General features: G+C 40.1%; 1 protein-coding gene across 1 annotated transcript in view; it reads right to left on the minus strand.

Annotated features, from left to right (window-relative positions):
* Window positions 1-18,564, minus strand: part of flrt1a (fibronectin leucine rich transmembrane protein 1a) — a 70,658-nt gene extending 52,094 nt beyond the window's left edge. The window contains exon 1 of the mRNA XM_039777574.1: window positions 17,790-18,564. The gene's annotated coding sequence lies outside the window, so the exon portion shown is untranslated. The remainder of the gene's footprint in view (window positions 1-17,789) is intronic.
* Between the last annotated feature and the right edge of the window lie 2,459 nt (window positions 18,565-21,023).

A 21,023-nucleotide genomic window follows, 5' to 3' on the forward strand; every position in this document is an offset into this window, starting at 1 on the left:
TGAGACCTCTTTTCTTCTTCTTCTTCTGTACTATCTTTGATTGCACTCGCACATGCTCAGTAGCTCAGATGTAGATAATGTCAGCTAGCTAGCTCCATAGAAGTAAAAGACAGGCTGTTTCTCCAACTTCAGTCACTTACAAGGCAGGATTAGCTGGGAGACTTCTAAATGAGGGTGCACATGTAAGTAGTTCTTTTGTAGATTATGGTGAACTTGTGTGTGTTGTAGCAGTGCTTTGCTATTGTGAACGAGGTACCATGCTAGTGTTAGCATTAGCTACGAGCTAACGGTTGCGGTTAGCCAGCTCATTTCGGATTGTGACGTCACAGTCCGAGCCGATTTTGAACAGCTCACCAGGAGACTGAAGGCAGGACACATTCAGAAACCATATCTCACTCAAAACAGCATGGATGGATTTTTTTCAAAGTTTGTATGTGTGTGGAAGCACCAGAAACACAAAAGAACACCCCAAATACCAGAAAAAGTGTTTTTTTCATAATATGGGCACTTTAAAACAAGAACCGCCCCAACTTGCATGTCCCTCAGAGCTACACGGTTTCGTTGCTCTGACTGGTTGTAGGTCTATTCAATTACGTGCAAAGGCATTTTGGTCTGTCGTTGATAACGCCCCTTGGAAATCGAAAATTAACTAAGAGGTTCCAGACTAATACACGTTTTCGAAAAAGTCTGGTGATGCCAGTTAGGCACTTTAGTTTTCTGAGTCAATCCCAACATACACCATCTTGCTGCTGGAAATACTCACAAGTGCATCAAATGTGTATTAATCCGCTGCGGAAAATAGTCCCTAACAAATACACTATTTATTCCTCTAGGACGCTTAAATTTAAAGTAATGGGATGGACTTGATAATTAAATGGGATTGAGACTGAAAGCCAAAGACAGGGTCAGGAAATCGGAAAGCAGTGTGAGACAGACTAAGGCGTTGTCTTTTAATGGGATTTCATGAACAACATATATAACAAAAATACTGTATATAATATTGCCAGCCTTATTCTTTAATAGATTATAGAGGGTGAGTTATTCTCACCATGAAGCTCATCCCCCACAACCGCTGAAGACCTGCTAAATTACTTATCAAAGATTCCTTGTTGAGGATTCCCAATTAATGATGTAATTTTCCACACCACTGAGCAGACTTACTCTGTCGAACAACATACGGGATGGAAATACTGAAGGCAGGGAAGGGAGACAAAATCACCACAGATGCATATTGTTTGGGGGGGGAGAGGGGAGGGGGGTGAGTGAGTGTTAAGAGGAAATCCCTGATTTCTCTTCATACATCACCAGTACTTCCTCACATGGACAACATACATACAGTGTGTATCACAGCGTGTCCCAGCATAGAGAGGAGAGAGAGTAGGCTACGTTCATACACAAAACTCTCATAACAAATGGAATGTAAACATAAAACGGAATTATTAGTTTTAAAAAAGCACACAGCTGCTTATTTGGTTGATTGCTCCCCTACAGGCATGTTGGTTTGTTAACTCAAAATTACAGTTAGAGCGTCTTCCAGTTGAGAACTAAAGCCAGTGCTTCCAGTTTCCACATCAGTGGCTCCCAAAGTGGGTGCCGCAGCACCCTGGGGTGCCTTAAGGACGGACCAAGGGCGCCCCAAGATTTATCATATCATTGTTCATTTATTCTGCATTTCTGATTATGTTTCACCACAATAAAAACATTTACATTCACACAAACTACGTTTAATGTTCTCAAACATATCGGAACAATAAATATCAAAATCACCGTATTGAAAACTGTTTAATATGCAGTTATGCCGCAGCTAATGCCATGACAACCCACGGTTGCCGGTTGTCATAGTAACACAATGCGCTTTCTGGCTTGGGAGTTTCTCAGCAGCTCAGCATTAAAAAGAAATAGTGACTGTCAGAGAAAGCGAAGGAAAGACCTGCTACTGGAAACAGAGCTCAGAGAAAGGCTGATACCTCTCAGCCCAGTCTGACTGGACGCAATCAGAACCAACATACAAAACAACAACCAGATGCAGCGCTACTCAGCTAACAGGCAGGTTTGGGCTGCTGGTGGAAGACAGATATTCACCATTGTCTGCATTCACTGTGGTGTTGCGTGTTCCCAATATCATATGTGTGCGATGTGGCACTGTCGGACCTGCTATGCATTAAAAGAAGCAAGCTGTCAGTGCAGTCGGACCACATCAATGTACCATTAAAACACATGCAACCTTTTATTTTGTTTTGCATCTTTGTCCTAGTGAACCTTAAATACTATATGCTCATTTTCATTTTGAAGAAAGTGAAAGAAATACATGTAACACATTGGGGTATTAAATGTTTTTGTCATCAAATGTCATTATTTATTTTAAGTTAAATATGTATCCGTAAATCTGGAGAGTACATGTTGGCTGTTTCCCTGAGTGATTGAGGGTTGGCCTACACCTATTAATTCAATAAAATGTTTCAAATAAAATCATAACAAAAGTTATCTAGGGACACTTTACAGAGTTAGTAGACAACACTCTATAATTTACAGAGACCTAACAATTCCCCCCCAAGAGCAATCATTTGGTGCAACAATGGCGAAGAGAGAGAGAGCGATACAGAAATACAGAAATATGACTCATAATAATTATAGCAGTGGGTGCCATGGTGTAACAAAAGTACCTACATGACACTTTACACAGTATTTGTAAATCTTAATGTGGCTGTGTTGTACTTTTTATCTCCTGTAAACCTGTTCTTTAACTTGCTTAACAGTGCTATCTTTGGCCTTTGGTCATGAATAGTCTATATCGAGGACATTTCATTTGCGGGGTTTTGTTCAGGTGCCGCCTGAAATTCCGCCAGATGTCCCTAATTTTTGGCTGGATGTCCCTCACCTTCAGCTTTCTTGGTGTTGGTATTCTAAACTGCGGTGGATTTCTGAGGACTATGGTTAACTGCTCCTCAGATCTCTGCAGGGTAAATCCAGACAGCTAGCTAGACTATCTGTCCAATGTGAATTTTCTGTTGCACGACTAAAACAACTTTTGAATGTACACATCTTCCACCAAAACAAGTTCCTTCCTGTGGCTATATTGCAGAGGCACCGTCATTGTGTCTGGGGCTTAGCGCAGCCCAAGACGATTGTGATTGGTTATAAAGGTCCCATGGCATGAATATTTCACTTTATGAGGTTTTTTAACATTAATATGCATTCCACCAGCCTGCCTATGGTCCCCCAGTGGCTAGAAATGGCGATAGATATAAACTGAGCCCTGGGTATCCTGCTCTGCCTTTGAGAAAATGAAAGCTCAGATGGGCTGATCTGGAATCTTCTCCTTATGAGGTCATAAGGAGCAAGGTTACCTCCCCTTGCTCTGCTTTGCCCACCCAGAGAATTTGGCCCACCCATGAGAGAGAGACATCATGGCTTTCAAACGAGCAAATGGCAGTTGGTCAAGGCCACACACCCACCCTCCACCTTGCCCCCCCCTCTCCTCCTCAATAGCTACAGACAGAAATTGCACATACTAAGGAAAGCTCATTGTGGGACTGGCTCTAGTGGCTGTAATTCTGTACCAAGGTTGAATTTCGGGAAAGAGACTTCAGATACAGTATTAGGGGACCACTAAGGTCTATATAAAAGCATCCAAAGAGCACCATGCCATGGGACCTTTAAGGGAATGCCAATAAACCTGGAGGAAGGTCTGAGAGGAAGTGCGAGACTAAGACATGAATAATAACAAGCAGAGCACTATCCAGGATATTTGTAAAGTATATGAATTAAGAAGGCCTGAGAAATTATGAAGTAGCGCTAGCCTTAAGCAAAGTGGTTGGAAATAACTGAACAGCAGATACAATGCGTAGGCTTTATTTATTGAGTCCACCTGACAGAAATGAGAGGGTACATTAGGCGGCGAGCTACATAGGTCCTACCGTAACCCCCTTTTACCAATCAATAAAATACATGCATCTTTCATACATATGTCAGGTGTAACATGACACTCAAACTCAAAAGGAAATGGGCTCATTAAATCAACATTAGGCCTTAACTATATTCATTGTAGTCACTTACCAGGAAGCAGTACAGGGTGCCCTTTGACCTAAGTCATCATATGTGAAGTTTGAGTGTGTAATGGGTCACCTAAAAGCTGTTCTGATTGACCAGGACAATCTCGACTTAAAATCGTTTTTTAGGGTTTCCCTATTCACAGGGCTAAAACAGGTAGTGTATCAAAAAAATTTCAATGTTAACATTCAGATTCATATTCTACAGACTCAGACCTTTCAAAAAAGCATGATATTTTTAGGAGAGGGGGTTGGGGTTGCAGGATAGGCGTATCTAGGTCGTGGCCTATACATGAAATGGGCTCATTATATCAATATAAGGCCTTACCTATGTTAATTTTAGACAACTAACAATAAGCAGCATGGTAGATATATGACCTAAGTCATCATATGTGAAGTTTGAGTGTGTAATGGGTCACCTAAAAGCTGTTCTGATTGACTAGGACCATCTTGATGTGTTAAAATCGCTTAAAATCGTTTTTTAGGGTTTCCCTATTCACAGGGCTAAAACAGGTAGTGTAAATGTTAACATTCAGATTCATATTCTACACATCCAGACCTTTCAAAAAAGTATGGTTTTGTTGGGAGGTGGGGGGGGGGGAGGGGGAGGTGCACGGTAGGCCTATGTAGCTCGCCGCCTACATATATAGCAATATTGTTATCTGTAATTTAACAGTGAAAGTGTTGTGGGCTATGGACATGTTAGGCACCTTTGAAACGGTGTTATTTGAGGGAGCAGTTTCAGTGCCAGTGACAGCACTCGCTCTCCCAGCGGGAGCTACTTGGGAGAGAAACCGAGGGCAGCTATCGATCCAGTGATCTGCTATGCATGTAGGCAGTGAGTCTCAAGTGCAATACAGTCCTTTATTTCCCACTAGCCTACGTCAAATGGTTTTATGACAGAAGGAGGCAGAAAAGCTTCAGAGTTTGCAAGGAGGTCAGAGCTGCGCCCCCCTCCCTGGTGCAGTAGATGGCTTCATGCCAAGATGTGAGAACAGCTCTGGATGTTGCTGTCATTCATTTTCTGTCAAGCCTTTCTTATTTTTCCCATCCAGGTCAACATCTGCCAAAACCTCAACAGCATCAAAAAGATGATGTTCCCTCTTTTATACCTGAATGTTTACAGTAAATGACCTTTTCTGGGAAGGACCAATTGGATTAAATTAAACATGACTTGATTAATTGATTAAATATATATATATATATATATATATATATATATATATATATATATATATATATACACACACACACACACACACACACACACACACACACACACACACACACACACACACACACACACTACTGGTCAAAAGTTTTAGAACACCCCAATTCTTTTAGTTTTCTATTGAAATTTTAGCAGTTCAAGTCCAATGAATAGCTTGAAATGGTACAAAGGTAAGTGGTGAACTGCCTGAGGTTAAAAAAAAAAGTAAGGTTACCCAAAACTGAAAAATAATGTACATTTCAGAATTTTACAAAAAGGCCTTTTTCAGGGAACAAGAAATGGGTAAACAACATAAAGCTGTTCTGCAGCAATGGAGGTTGATCAAGCTTTGAAAGTTGGTGCTACCAATTCCCACAGGTGTTCCAACTCATCTGGATTACTTACAACCCCCTCTGTGTATAACAGTATTGTTGGAAGACACTGTGGTACCGTACCCTCGTGAGCATTATTTGAACAGTATTGTACTGCGGAAAGTAGTGTGTTGCTATAAAAATGGCAGGAAAAAGTTAATTAACAATGGAAGAGAGACAGACCATCATAACACTTAAGAATGTTGGTCTTTCCTACAGAGAAATTGCGAAGAAAGTCAAGGTGTCAGTGAGTACAGTATTCTTCACCACCAAAAGGCACTTAGAAACTGGGGGAAACTCTGACAGGAAGAGGTCTGGCAGATCCAAAGCCACAACAGAATCAGAAGACAAGTTTCTGAGAGTCAACAGCTTGCGTGATAGGCGGCTCACAGGACAACAGCTTCAAGCACAGCTTAATAGTGGTCGTAAAAACAAGTCTCAGTTTCAACTGTAAAGAGAAGACTTCGAGCTGCAGGTTAGATTGATCGAGTTGCAGCAAGAAAGCCATTGCTAAGACGTCAAAATAAGAAAAAGAAGCTTGCCTGGGCCAAGAAACCTCGTCAATGGACTATTGAAGACTGGAAGAAGGTGCTATGGACTGATGAATCTTGATAACTGATGAAATTTGTACGCCGTCGAGTAGGCGAAAGGATGGTTCCTCAGTGTGTGACATCAACTGTCAAACATGGAGAAGGAAGCGTGATGGTCTGGGGCTGTTTTGCTGGATCCAGGGTTGGTGATTTGTACGGAGTGAAAGGCACCCTGAACCAAAACGGCTACCACAGCATTTTGCAGCGCCATGTAGTACCCTCTGGTATGCGCCTAGTTGTTCAGGGGTTCATCCTAAAGCAAGATAATGACCCAGGTACCCAGGATCCAAGCTATGCCAGAACTACCTTAGGAAAAAAGAACAAGATGGGAAGCTTAAAAACATGGAGTGGCCAGCACAGTCACCAGACTTAAACCCCATTGAGCTGGTTTGGGATGAACTGGACAGAAAAGTGAAAGCAAAGCGACCTACAAGTGCCACACATTTATGGGAACTTCTGCAACAGAGTTGGGAAGAACTTTCTGAAGAATATTTGATTTCCATTGTAGAAAGAATGCCACGAGTGTGTTCAGCTGTTATATCTGCCAAAGGGGGTTACTTTGATGAGTCAAACATTTAGAATACATTTTGGTTTATAAATTGATTCCATGATTTCTTTTTTAACTTAAATTGTTCATTTGTTCTATTTTTGCACATGCAAGAATAGAACAATGCGCAGCATCTAGAAAAACACGCTGCAAAGTAAGAAAACAAAGAGTTGCAGTGTGTTCAGCTTTCGCCGCTGCACGAGGAGTTTCAATGTGGTTTTGTGTCTGATAATTCAGTGCAAGCCGTAAGACGTTATGAAGAATCGATAGCATGAAGGCTACAGTATGCAGTCAACACATTTTTTGAACAAAACATTCTTTGTTCAAGCTGTTCAAACATACTCACTGAATTCATTCATGACAGTGTCTAATGTTCCAGCTGAATCTATGTGCTCGTTAGTATTCATGGGCACTGTAGTTTTTAGTAGCCATCACTTAAACAGGAGTAAATAGTGTATTTGTTGTATTTTCAGCTGTGGATGAATATACATTTGGTGCCCTTAAAGTATTTCAGTATTTCCAGCAGCAGCGCGAATATAAAAAAAATAACTACAGTGCCCATGATGATTGGAATAAATGAATTCCATCCCAATGTTCCTCTCCCCAGCAACAATTTCCAGCTCCTCCTGGGAGTTCCCAAGGAGTTGAAATATATAATCTCTCCAGCATGTTTTGGGTCTACCCCGGGGTTTCCTAATGAATAAATTGCATTTCAAAAACTTGTTTTTGTTTTCCAGTTATGCATGCACTATTTTGTTCATCATAGTATAAAAGAACTGGAGTGTGTAGGTTGATTGTTCTTTGCCAAGTTTCTCAGCAAAGAGGCTACTAAATAGTAAACATATATCTTCATCCTCAATTTGGGAAAGTTTGTCACACATGAGCAGTGTGTATCGGTTTGTACTATCTATGCAAGTGAGAAACAATTCATGAAAATAACTGTGAGGCAATGCATGAGGAGAACTAAATTAATAATGAAGATACCACAACACAGATTTCTTCCCTTATCGTGCAGTATCCCCTCTCTCAGCCTTCACCTCACGCTCACACACACACCCCTACTCCTGCATCCAGAGTATCCAGCATCTCATTGGTAATTACTATGCTTTGTTGTTTGTGCACAAGGGCAGGAATGCATTTCATGTGTCCTTCAGAAGCTTGTGCCAATTTCAGCACAAATGTGGCCCATGCATGCGTCGTTGCTGTGAGGCTTCAGCGATAGCTGTAGGCGCTCAGATAGCTGCTGCACACATACACATCAGCTAAGAGCAATTTAGTGACTGTTAATAAGAGCGGCGCAGAGTCCACAATAGAGGTGATTGTATTTCCTCTGAAACGCCGGCCCTGTGTGCTGCATATCGCTCTTGTGTGTGCCTGTAAATGCACTCATGCATTACAAGGGCTTGACCCAGATCACAGATAGACATAATAATGCATGACAGGTTGTCCTTTTGAAAGCCCTGTGTCCTTAAAGGCAGACTGGCCATTCACAGCCTCCATGTCTGATACCCTCATGAATAAAGGAACAGTCTCCTACAAACATCTGAGTTTTCCTTTAAATTTCACTGTATGTTTATCTAAATCTAAAAAACACATCCACACTGTATGATATAATCACATATATAGTCAGTAACTGCTTGTCCCAACATTTCTTTACAGCTATATGATGCTTTCTTTAAGTGAAATGTTTAAACATGACCCTATGTTTTACGGCTGCATCAAATTTCACATCATTTCATACATATTAGCCTCCAAACTCAGAATATATTTGGTATCGATGGAAATAGGGCTGCACGATATGAGGAAAATATTGGGATTATTTTGACTGATATTGCAATTGCGATATGATTCACGATATTGGAGAGAATTATGAATTTTGTATCATTATTCTCATTTTCAATAAAAAATTAAAAACATTGAAATGATTATAGTGTGATTTTTTGCGAAGATCTGTACCAAACAAAGATTTTTTTCTTTAGTCTGTAGGATATGATTTGTAGGCTGGGATGTCTCTGCAGCACCACAATGCTAAATTCAGAATGGTTTGACACATATTTTGGCTGTAACAAATATTGGGATTTTCAAATATTGCACTAGTCCATATTGCGATAAAATTGCGTTTAATTGTGCAGCCCTAAATGGAAACTTAAAGATCCCTACTGTAATTTAAAGTAAACTTACATAGGTTTCACAGCAGAGTTCAATAAGTCATGTCAGATCGGGCACACATATTAATGAGTATGTAACCATCACATTCACAAAAGGCCAGCCAAGATCTTATTCCAGTTACAAGAAGCTCCTAAAGGACTCAGAGGATGTGCTCACATACCAGGATGTTAATTTAAGCACAGTTTCCATGGCATCTGTGGGCATATCCAGATTATATTTATTCATTATACATGGGGACGTGTGGCATTAAAGATGCATACGAACAGCTTACCCCAAAGACTTTGAAGGCACTCCTCGCCAAACACACAAAGACACTGTATTATTCAAACAATCTCATGTCATAAAGGTGTACCACACATTGCTCTGCTTTGAGTTATTCAGAGTTAATGAGGCAGAATTTATCCACTGAGTGGTGTCATCTGAAGGCCATATAGGAGAGGCAGAAGTGACAGTTCATCCTGGTAGAACATCTACATTTCATAGTTCACATAACTAACTCTACCGCGTGAATGGCAATCCAACAATCTGGTTGCTCAGATGATCTTTGGTCGACAGGATTTTGTGCAGTTATTAATGTACATTTATTAAATATATTAGGCCTGCAGGGCAGCTGATTCTAGAGGCTGGACTGCTGCTCAACTTCTCTGAAAGGTACAGTTAACATGCTGGGCAGAGAACAGTCTTCTGCTTAAGTGAAAGCATTCAAAATGCAGCTCTGTGAAATGCACAAGCTGGCTTTGAGAGCTCAATGCACAGCAACTTAAAAAAAAAAATATCTTCACCAATTTGACAACTAGGGCTGGGTACCAAATTCAATACTTTTTAGGCACCGACTGAATTGCCTCTAAAGTATCGAGTATTGAAAAATGCCTCGTCATTCAATACTTGATTTCAATACCTAAGGAGTAGATCTCATCAGCGTCAGTGAGCCAATGAGCATGCAGCATCTTCTAACAAGATCTAATAATGCTGCTGATTGGCTGTCTAATGTTACAAGTCGTAGAGGATCGCAGGAACAACTCTACGTTACGCACAGAGACAGGACTCATGTAGTAGGAGCTGAAAAATAAATTAAAAGGAATTGTGCCGTAATGCAAAGTAAGAAAACAAAGAGTTGCAGTGTGTTCAGCTTTCGGCGCTGTACGAGGAGTTTCAATGTGGTTTTGTGTTGGATAATTCAGTGCAAGCCGTAAGACGTTATGAAGAATCGATAGCATGAAGGCTACAGTATGCAGTCAACACATTCTTTAGCTGTTCAAAAATACTCATTCATGACATTGTCTAATGTTCCAGCTGAATCTACGTGCTGGTTAGTATTCATCTCTCTCCATAATCTAGTCTGTTAACGTTTCTCGCTGTCTCCTGAAGCGTTTAACCTTGTCAGAGATAGGCTGGGATCCATTAAGATTTCCTGAAAGGGTTGAGCATTATGGGCTCATTTAGAATGACTTCCATTTTTAATAAACTGCTCACAGCCCTGCAGATCAGATACCGAGGAGGTGCACTTAACAATGCCGCAGAGATAGATATGCCTCATAATTTATATTACACAAAAGCTTAGGAAATCATACAAGTGCACCCGCCATGATTTTTTCCCCCTTTCATTTTGTTCTGCTCCTTCCTCCTCTTTATGAAAGCTCTTTTCATGCCACACGTTCTTAGTTTGACATGTTCAACATGTGTATAAGCTGCCTCGTCATCTTTTCAGGTTTGCCCTGCTCAAGCTCTGGTGGGATTTTTTATATGCTGCAATAATGTTTACCTATTTTTTTTTTTTTTAACAGACTTGGATTATTTGTTTGTACACGGCATCACCGCTGCCAACTGAATCTATAACAGTCTGAATAGGCTTGTTAAAGTGGATGTTACTGTCCTGTGGATACTACCACCGGTGATTTTACATTTTTACAACGCACATTACACTGGTATTTGTATCACTGCACAATCATGCCTAAAGATGGACGTGTGCGGAAAGGTAATGATCATATCTCAGCTGAACCAGAAGTGATGGGATGAGAATAAAGTGGACAGGGTTAACAGACAGTGAGAGGGGTGATGGGTGCCAGAGGGCAGGGTGAGGTTAATGGAACTGGTAGGAGTAAAAAGCGCAGGGAAAGCTGTTTAAAAAGGTATGTGAATTGAAAATGCCTTTTTAGCTGCTGAATCAATACATAGTTTCTGTGTTCTGAGAACCTGTCGGTTAGTGAAGGCTCTTTTACTACAGAGTGGAGAGGGCGGGGGCTAGGGCTGCACGATATGAGGAAAATATGTGATATGCGATAATGTTGTTGAATATCACGATAAAGATATTACTTGCGATAAATAAAACAGATATTAGTTATTACAGTGGGGAGAACAAGTATTTGATACACTGCCGATTTTGCAGGTTTTTTTACAAAGCATGTAGAGGTCTGTAATTTTTATCATAGGTACACTTCAACAGAAGACAGAATCTAAAACAAAAATACAGAAAATCACATTGTATGATTTTTAAATAATTAATTTGCATTTTATTGCATGACATAAGTATTTGATCACCTACCAACCAGTAAGAATTCCGGCTCTCACAGACCTGTTAGTTTTTCTTAAAGAAGCCCTCCTGTTCTCTACTCATTATTAGGGCTGAATGATTTTTGAAAATAATAATTGCTAATTGCGATTTTTTTCCCAAATATTGCGATTCGATTATTTTTTAAGACAAACAATAAATCATTGTATAGTATGAACAACACATAATTACACACTAGACAGTTAAATAAGATAAAATATAGTGTGTGTGTGTGTATAAATACACACACACACACACACACACACGTATTTTTTTACAGTGCACAGAGAGGAGCTGCCTCCAGCCCCTCCCCCTCGTGAAGTTGCGTGCCGTGTGCATGACACCGTCAACGTTGCATTTGCTCAGAGAGGCTATCGTTACGTTAGAAGTAGCATGCTGCTGGTGGTCTTGCCGTGGGATTAACTGTACTAATAAAACCGTTGGAGTTGAAAGTTCCCCGAACGTCATTTATCAGAGTCTGATTGTTACCCCTCTCAGTGGCAGCTCCTCCACTCCATATCTTTATAACGGAGCTAACCGCTAATCAGAGCTAATCGTTGCCAACCGAGCCTTCAGTTCTGTGTGCCTGTATCCATTAACTGCATGTATGGACTAAAGCCCGAACAAAACCCTTCATTTTATTAAAATGGCTGTAAAAGTTTTAAACTTCAACTCAGAGTTGTTTGAATGACAGAGATCAGCTCAAGGTATGGCGTAGCGTTAGAGTGCCAAGTTGATGCTTTCTCTACGGAGTGCAGACTGATTTGCTCTCGCGAGTCATGTGACCAAATCGCAGCCGTTGCGATTAGGAAATTGCGTTTTAACATATCGCGATATTATCGCAAATGCAATTAATCGCTCAGACCTGCTCATTACCTGTATTAACTGCACCGGTTTTAACTCGTTACTTGTATAAAAGACACCTGTCCACACACTCAATCAAACAGACGCCAACCTCTCCACAATGGCCAAGACCAGAGAGCTGTGTAAGGACATCAGGGATAAAATTGTAGACCTGCACAAGGCTGGGATGGGCTACAGGACAATAGGCAAGCAGCTCCATGAGAAGGCAACAACTGTTTGTGCAATTATTAGAAAATGGAAGAAGTTCAAGATGACGGTCAATCTCCAAAATAGAGCTTTTTGGTCTAAACTCCACTCGCCAGGAAGAAGAAGGATGAGTACAACCCCAAGAATACCATCCCAACCGTGAAGCATGGAGGTGGAAACAACATTCTATAGGGATGCTTTTCTGCAAAGGGGACAGGACGACTGCACCATATTGAAGGGGGGGATGGATGGGGCCATGTATCGCGAGATCTTGGCCAACATCCTCCTTCCCTCAGTAAGAGCATTGAAGATGGGTTGTGGCTGGGTCTTCCAGCATGACAACGACCCGAAACACACAGCCAGGGCAACTAAGGAGTGGCTCCGTAAGAAGCATCTCAAGGTCCTGGAGTGGCCTAGCCAGTCTCCAGACCTGAACCCAATAGAAAATCTTTGGAGGGAGCTGAAAGTCCGTATTGCCCAGCGACAGCCCCGAAACCTGAAGGATCTGGAGGTCTGTATGGAGGAGTGGGCCAAAATCCCTGCTGCAGTGTGTGCAAACCTGGTCAAGAACTACAGGAAACGTATGATCTCTGTAACTGCAAACAAAGGTTTATGTACCAAATATACAAAAAGTTCTGCTTTTTTGATGTATCAAATACTTATGTCATGCAATAAAATGCAACTTAAAAATCATACAATGGGATTTTCTGGATTTTTGTTTTAGATTCCGTCACTCACAGTTGTACCTATGATAAAAATTACAGACTTCTACATGCTTTGTAAGTGGGAAAACCTGCAAAATCGTCAGTGTATCAAATACTTGTTCTCCCCACTGTATATAAGTGTTTATTACTTATGCCTTTCTACTGGTTACATTGTTCTTCTGAAATACAACAAATGACGTTTTGAATTTCAAACAAATGAAAGGAAATAATTTCAAACATTCTTCTACAAATTGAACAATTGAACGATATATTGTGCTGCCCTAGTGGGGGCGAAGACAAACTTAAAGTAAAAATCTTTCTATCTACTATGAGCCTCTTATACACTTGTAACAGAAATCCCATTGTGTCGACATATTAATAAAGGCATCTCAAGTGCACTCCTTTTCTTTCTTTCTCAGCCCAATTGCTATCTTCCCAGTCAATATAGTAAAGAAATATGTTGCTGAAGAAACATATATATTATATATATATATATATATATATATATATATATATATATATATATCTTTCTTTATCCTCTCAGCATCTCTTGGGTCGACCTGCATGATTAAGTAAAGAAGCTCTGTGTTCACGGCATGAGTCAGTTTTTTGACATCCATTGACAGATGTTAGCTACTGCAAAATTAAAGTTTTTGTGTAAATGCCACCGAGTCAGTGGAGGACAAAGTTAAGAGGGAGGAAGGACACGTACACTACAAAGGATCATTCTTACATATCCACAAGGTTGTTACTTAATGATGCTCTTTGACAAAGCAGCATAACAGCAAGCATGCTATGTGCTTTCAGCCACGATACAGAGAACTGTCACTGCCAGGTGAAAACCTCTTACTGGTTGTTTTTAATGTCTAACTTAAATTAGAGGAAGCTGTAAGCCATGAGAATGTGTTGACCCTTGGGTTAATGAAACCTCTTCAACACAATGACATAAACACAAAGTTGAAATGCACGACCATCAATTAAAAAAAATAGTCCCCGTCATTTTGGAGATCAACTGACAACAGTATTTTTGACGCCTATATAACGCCTATATCATTACAAAGAGGGAAAATGAGAATGGTCAAACTTGGTGCGGCAGAGGCCAAGAAATCTTAACTTTTAGTTAGTAGTATAGGTCAAGCTTCAAAAAAGGGGATGGATCCTACAATTCCCAGAATTCAACTCAACTCACTGTCTGTTAAATGCACTATTTTTTCAGTTTATAACTATACTATAATATTTGAAGTCTCAAGACCAAATCAAGATAACCCTGATGACATCACTTCTATTCCAATCTATTCCTTTAACCAGTATAATAGTACTGTACAGTTTCCATTATATAACAAGTCAATAGTGTCTTGATGCCCCTTGCTTCCCCGTGAAGCCTGTACATAACTCAAACCATTTTTTTATCTATTGACATGTTTAATAGAGAAATCTAAGACCACATCTGTATGTGTGATCTGCTCTGATGGTGCTACCGGCAAATGTTTCCCCCTTTTGTGGAGGAGAAAACATTTGCACTCAGCTTTTGGGTCACTTCCAAGCCGCACCAACTGTAATTGATGATTTTGAGCAAGTGTTCCATCCAGATCTGTCTTTGTCATGCTCAATATATTACATTTATTCTGTGCAAATCATCCACCCGGGGATTGATTTGATTAATGACTCAATGACACATTATATTCATGTTATCCATCGCTTCTCAATTGCTCACTGTGGCTCTTGTGCTGTCAGTGCCAAGCCCCCTACTGACCCCCGGTGGTGTGGAATTTATGGTGCAGCGCTCAGGACCACGGACAGCGTCAGAGTTCATGGGGGAACTAATAGAGCATTGTGGGTCCTTGATGGGCAACATTTTGTGACAAACCACATATTTTAATAGGCTGTTAAATATTTCATTAAGCACCCTCATCAGTTAAAACACTTAGTGTACAGTTTTTGACATAAAGCTTACACTGGACAGCTGTGCAAGAGTAGCAACCCTCCCATATACACTACAGACCTGTTTTAGTGCCACATTACATTTCATCGCTTCATTAAAGCTGCAAGGTCTTACACTACGAAGAATTGTAACACATTACTAAATATTGTTGTCCACAACTGTGAATGGATCGCATCTCGAAGGTATTTTTTGGTAGACTGTAAATTGTTACTAGAAAACTAATAACAGCTTTTTATGGCACCTTCCATGGGTGTAAGTGTGACTGTTATTAAGCTTAAGATGACACTTTAATTCTACCTTCTAATTAATGTTGAATTCCTTACAAAATCTAAACAGTTTCGATTTACAATGCCAATAGAGCTGTTCCCCCCCAACAGTTTGTTGGCTTTCATTCTTGTTGTGACTGAAAGTGTGAGTTTTATGAGCAAATATTTGCTTCCTCCTGCAGAGACAAAACCCTTGCCCTCAAGAAAGTGCAGCTGTTTGTAAGCGATGCCAATAACAGCGGCCTTTTGCCGCGGCACACATTCTGTAGAATATGTGAAGCGAAGAGTTTGATTAGCCCAGAGGCTCAGCTGGGAATTCATCTGCAGCGAGCGAACAATGAGCGGGCTGCAAAGCATGCCAATCAGTTGTATTGCTTTCTCCTTGCTTTTGTGTTATCGCATGCGAGATCACCACCAATATGATATCCCCTTTTGTGGCTCCATAGCAATGCCGGTCTGTGGGTCCACCACTTTGGTCCAGACTGAAATATCTCAACAACTATTCCATGGATTGAGTTGCAATCTGGTACAGATATTCATGGTGCTCAGAGGATGAACCCTAATGACTGGTAACTCCATGACTTTTCATCCCACACACATTTATGACCAAATACCTGCAAAACTCAAGACATTTCCATCAGCCTCAGCTATACTTCATGCTAAGTGCTAATTAGCAAATCTTAGCACCTAAGATGGTGAACATGGTAAATGCTATACCTGCTAAAAACCAGCATCTTAGCATTGTCATTTTGGTTGTTATTATTATGTTAGCGTGCTGATACCATTTAGCTAATTTAGCAAAAAGAACTGCATCCAACACAAAAGGCCACAGAGGTGTTTAAATCAGCTCAACAGATCCTTTGCTCAGTGCTTCTCTTTCAGGCCACAAAGCCTCACGCTGTCTTTTACAGGCTCCTGGCTTGGCAGTACATGAGAAAGGGTATAATATAGCGAGAAGGCGTAATTTAGTGTCTTGTCCCGTGTAATGAAGGTCTTGTATCATTAGGTGTCCTTTTCTGTCCTGCCTCGTGTCGGCTGTGTCCCCGTGCCCTGTGCTGTTAATTGCTGTCTTGTCCCGAGCAATGTTTCAAACATTCACGTGGGGAAGTGTAACCTGTCTAATCCTGTCCCACTGACCGTCATGCATCGCATCATTTAGCTAGATGACTAATAAAACAATCAAGTAATCCAATATTAGCCATTTAAAAAAAAAAAAAAAGTATCTTACAATTGATTTGTATTGAGCACAGGGACGCATTCATATCTTTTCACAGAAGAAACCAAATGAGAAAAGGAACAGCTGACACAGGATGAGATGAAAGGACAGATAAAACAGGACACAACGGACACAGGACAGCACACAGCAGCCATCTAATGGTACAGTAAACTTATTACACACAATAGGATATTGTAGCTCCCTGCTAGGAATAGAGAAACTAAGAAAGAGAATTGAATGGTAATCTTTGGTGCCATGTACAGTGAAGAACATGACAATCAGATGATCACTTCTGAGCAGCAGCTCAAAAAAAATATCAGCAGGAAATAGGGATTCTTTGACTGAAAATAAACTATTACACAGTGTTAAAAGAGGTTGAAATCACTGCACTCACTCTCCGGTTCCTGCCACCTAACATACTGTTACTACAAAATATAGTAAAAGATTTGGACAGTCACAAAGCTCAGGAATTTCAAGAACATCGAAATCAAGTTGGAGAACAGAAATAAATAAGCAAGGAATAAAGGCCAGACATGGAGAGAGTAAAATATTGTACTCAAGTAAAAGAACTGTTACTTTAAAGAAACTTTACTCAAGTTAAAGTAAAAGTACTAAAAGTAAAAGTATTAAATACTTACATAAAAATGAAAAAGGGAAAGTGTGATGATATATGATACTACTCTTGAATTAAAAGTATTTAGGCTACAAAATAAATTGCATTCTATGTCAACATTCACACTAGTGGAACATCAGCAACATAACCCCTTTGGTCCGGACCAACAATACATTCCTTTTCAATAGACAGCACTTTGCAGCCTGTGCAAAGGCTACATCGGAGTATCAATTATAAATATGCAATTGCCTTCCTACAGAGCCCCTTAGTGTAGCTTTACTACAATTAACCAGAAAAAAAGACTAAACTCAGACAATCAAAAACAAGCTATAGGAACCCCAGCGGGTGCGGGTAAATAAAACTTCTTATAGAATCAACAGCAGAATAAAACATCACCAAGGCAACAGCACAGAGACTTTATGTATGTTATGTAATGCAGTCACAAACACACATAAAGCACAAGGAGACTGTACATTTTACACACACACGAGTTGAGGAAGTGTGTTGTACTCACCTGCTGTCTGAACAGCATTCTGGGAGTCTCCTCCACCATAAGTCCTCCTCAGTCTGCTTTAGGTTCAGCTTCTCAGCTTGTTTATTCTCAAAGCAAGATATCAGTCCACTCAGCCTCCCTGTCCCAGTATTACCAGTAGGCTACACACGATCAGTCCCTGTGTCCCACTACGCTTCTCAGATTCCAAATGTTTGAACTGAAAGAGTCTCTGCAGTCCCATCTGGGATTACCAGTAGGCTATATTGTCAAAAACAGCAGAACATCCTCACACACCTCAGTGAAGGTAAATGTTCCTGACTGGACGCTGATGGAGGATCCACTGTGAGCATGTTTAGCATTGTTAGCCAGATCCAGTGTGCCCTGAATGTAAACTTCTCCCATGTTCACCCAGTGTGCAACGAAGTGCAACTTTCTGGCTAAAAGGGTCTATTTTAACCCCAAACATGATCTTTTCCTGAACATAACCATGTTTGGGTGTGTTTGATTTGGGTTACTTAGCATGCTCGCCAGGTGCATTAAATTGGTAGATGCAACCTTTTTTTTTTTTTTTACTGTGACAAGGTACAATAATGGTAACCACAACCATACACAAAATGGACGTGATGCTGGATTTGACTGCTTGTTTTGAGAATATCGTTTACCCTTTTGTTAAAATGACAGCTAGCGCCCCCTCCGTGGTTAGGATTTAGCTAGGTGGGGAAAACACACCTCTCCGAGTGTCACCTCTCCGAAGCTGGAGCTAGCTGCCTTCTGCAGACACACCTGCAGCCTCTTCTCTGCTGCCAACTGCTTATTTCAGAGATCTTCAACAGAGGGTTCGCGACCCCTAGGGGGTCCTCAGAGTCACTGCAGGGGGCCCGCCAAATCAACAACATTTAAGATACGCTTACGTATGATACAGGTAAGCTTCTAGATTCACTGTGCCTTCCACAAGTACGTTTGACATTAAAACATGATGATATACTAGCTTAGTATTGTAGGGCACCATAAAAAGGAATGTGTATTGGCTTTAGGCCGCACTACACCTTATTGTCGGCCCAGTTTATTATTCAACTCAATTTAATACAATATATGTAGTAGGGGGTCCCTTCTATTCTCTCTTTAAGGTTAGGGGTCATTGGCCTAAAAAACGTTGAAGACCCCTGGCTTATTAAATGTGTCTTCTGTTCCTTCCTCACAGTTTATCAGGACTTTTAATGTGCTTGTTACTCCGTAACGGATGCAACTTAAAATGTAGCAAAACACGATACCTGCGATTAAAAAGAAGCCTACTTAAATCAAAGTAAAATTACCTATTTTTAAAAATGATCCAAAAAACTACGGTCCTTTTTGTGCAGTATGCAATGCATTGTCCAGACGAGAGAGAGGTAACTTTGTAAACTTTATAGCCTCTATGAACATTACCGACTGTGGCAACTCGTCTTTGTAAACAGATGCTAAAATCAAGAGATTGAATAGTGGATTTAAGATACATTGGAATAACATACATAGGTTCGCGAGTTGGCAATGGCTCCACAATTTAAGAGTGAAGCTGATCTCATTCTGTGGTCAAAGCTTTTCCGTCTCGTCTCGTTATGAAATAGGTACATTTTTGGAATGGCTTCTGTCAAATGGAAAGGTTATCAAACTTGCTGTATAATTAATTGTGTCTGACATGATACCAATAATTCAAAGTCTCACCAGCAGCATTTATGGATCTCAGCGTAGGTGGTGCTGACCATGCTCAAACTAATGAGCACTCTGACTCTCACACGCATTTACAAAGCAATCACAACACTCAAAAGACAAAACACACAACCATTTATTTAAAAGTCATATTTATTTTTGCACCAACCGAAAAAATCTTGGTGCAAAAGATAAATTCCCAGTTACGACATCAGTGACAGTGCATTTCATTAAAATTGTAATGCTCAAAAAAAGAAAGAGAAAAGGAAACATCATTTACTACAACAAAAGAATATCAACACCAATAAAAGCACAGTTTCTTATGTCAAAATGTCAATGTTCAAACACAAACAACCACTTAGCTTTTAAACAGACAAAGGCGAAAAACAACAAGGAAATAATACAGTAACTTGCAATAATGCTTCTTCTGGTAAAAAAAATAAAATAAAAATCAGTACAACCACCCTCCCAGCGTCATTTATGCTCTTACACAGCCACACACGCATACACATTACACATTCAATGCTGGTACACAAGAGCCAATTTAATTTTCAATCCCATTACCACAGCATTAAATTCAAAATCAATTACATGTAATAAATATGAAAGCACCTTTAAAGCTGAAATGTGTATAATTGATCAACTGACTGTGCAACATGTTCAAAAAAATTAAAAAATACATCAGGAAATGAATATACCATCAAAACAGTTTTTAAATTTTAAATCATTACATACATAATTATTTTGCTCTAAAATCAAGGATGAGTATATACAGAACTTGCAGGATGGTCTCATTAGAACCATATTAAAGTTATGATTAAGTGTTTCATTCTGTAACAATATTTGAATTTTCAAGCCATACGTTTTAAAACCTCATGTGTAAAAAAAAGACATTTGGGTGACCCTTACAGCCCAGGTGACAACAAGCTGAGGGACAACAATATTTCATGGTATCAAATCATTGTATTTGTGATAGTCACATATGGCGCTGGTCTGATAGGGTAACAAAAAACATAATAATACCCTTTTAAAATTCACAAGCCCAAGGCAATGTACAAGCGAAATCCCCATAATGGATTTTGCTCTACGTGCGAACACTCAAACTGCACATGATAGCATTAAAACATTCTCTGAGGCATTTCCTTAGTACGCCTGTGATACCAAAATATAGAAAAGGTTCTTACAGTTCATCACAACAGATTAGCATGCTATGTTCAGAGCGGCACAATAATGAGAGTAATTTACAGCAAATATGAGGAAAAAAAACGCACTCTGTTTCATGACTGCTTCTGTGTCTTCATCTGTTTTTATAGGTGCTACTGTTGGACACTTGGTTAGTACTGCGAGATACTTCAAGTCAAACTGATTGCCAAAATACTTTATCAGAGCCATCAATCAAGACATGCCCCCCACGTTGTGTTCAATGGGATCTGTAGAGTTGGTAGTGTATTGGAGTTGTGACTGCTTTACAATGTCAGTGCCCTTAGGACTGACACAAAGTTAAAACTGCATCCAATAGAGAAGATCCAACTACAGCATCCTCTGCAATCTCAAAGGTTATACATGTCA

This window comes from Perca fluviatilis, chromosome 16 (genome assembly GCF_010015445.1).
Source record: "Perca fluviatilis chromosome 16, GENO_Pfluv_1.0, whole genome shotgun sequence".
Lineage (NCBI taxonomy): Eukaryota > Metazoa > Chordata > Actinopteri > Perciformes > Percidae > Perca > Perca fluviatilis.